Genomic DNA, 907 nt, shown 5'->3' on the forward strand with positions numbered 1-907 from the left:
TTTTTAACAGATACGAATTATTTTTATTTTACGACTGATAACCAGAAGCATATATTGTTACCTATTACAACGTTCACATAACTTCCAACTCATTCTGAGCGAATTTTATTATATTAACTACTGTGAGTTTTATTATATTTTTACTTGCGATTGAGAGCGAATTGTAATTTTTTAAAATTTTAACTTTGTAATATTTTTACCGTTTTATTTTTGTGTATTTAACATTGATAATGATCCAACAGGGATCGAAACGTTTGTTGTTTATGCTATATTGTTTATTGCCGGCACAAGGTTTTATATTCTGACTAAATGACATATTTATACTGGATTTTTTTTAAATTTATATTTCTAACGACTAACTCTTAGGCTCGTAGCCCTTTTTTTCTCAATTTTTATAAATATATAATATGTTAGGTAATACGTTAGATAAGACGATAGTAGCTTGCAAATGGGGTTAGGCGTCAGCAAATCTGCTATTACAAAGCTTTCCAGCAACAAAAAACCGCGACTAAGCAACGACACAATGGGTGGTGAAACAATAGTTAAAATCATATACATACTCACGCATACACGCAAGCACCTACATATACCAGTTATGTCAGTCTCGTTTAAATACTGTGAGTGACGCGATGAAACGCGAGGCAGCATAACGAAAGCAGGAAAAAGAGGGAGATGTTTTTATTAATACAGTAAAAAAATTACAATATTAGACTGAAATAGAAGGAAGCGGCACGGAACTTAGTGGAACGATCAATGGGCAGGATAAGTAATTTTGGTACCTGGTTATACAAGGGGTTAAAAATGAAATGAAGCTCAGAGTTCAATTGAAGAAGGTGTCGCAGATATAACGGAGCATTGGAGCGAAGGAGAGGAAAAACTAGACAGCATAAGTGGAGAATAAAATGTT

The sequence above is a fragment of the Trachymyrmex cornetzi genome, unplaced genomic scaffold (assembly GCF_001594075.2).
Source record: "Trachymyrmex cornetzi isolate Tcor2-1 unplaced genomic scaffold, Tcor1.1 scaffold1477, whole genome shotgun sequence".
NCBI classification, from domain to species: domain Eukaryota; kingdom Metazoa; phylum Arthropoda; class Insecta; order Hymenoptera; family Formicidae; genus Trachymyrmex; species Trachymyrmex cornetzi.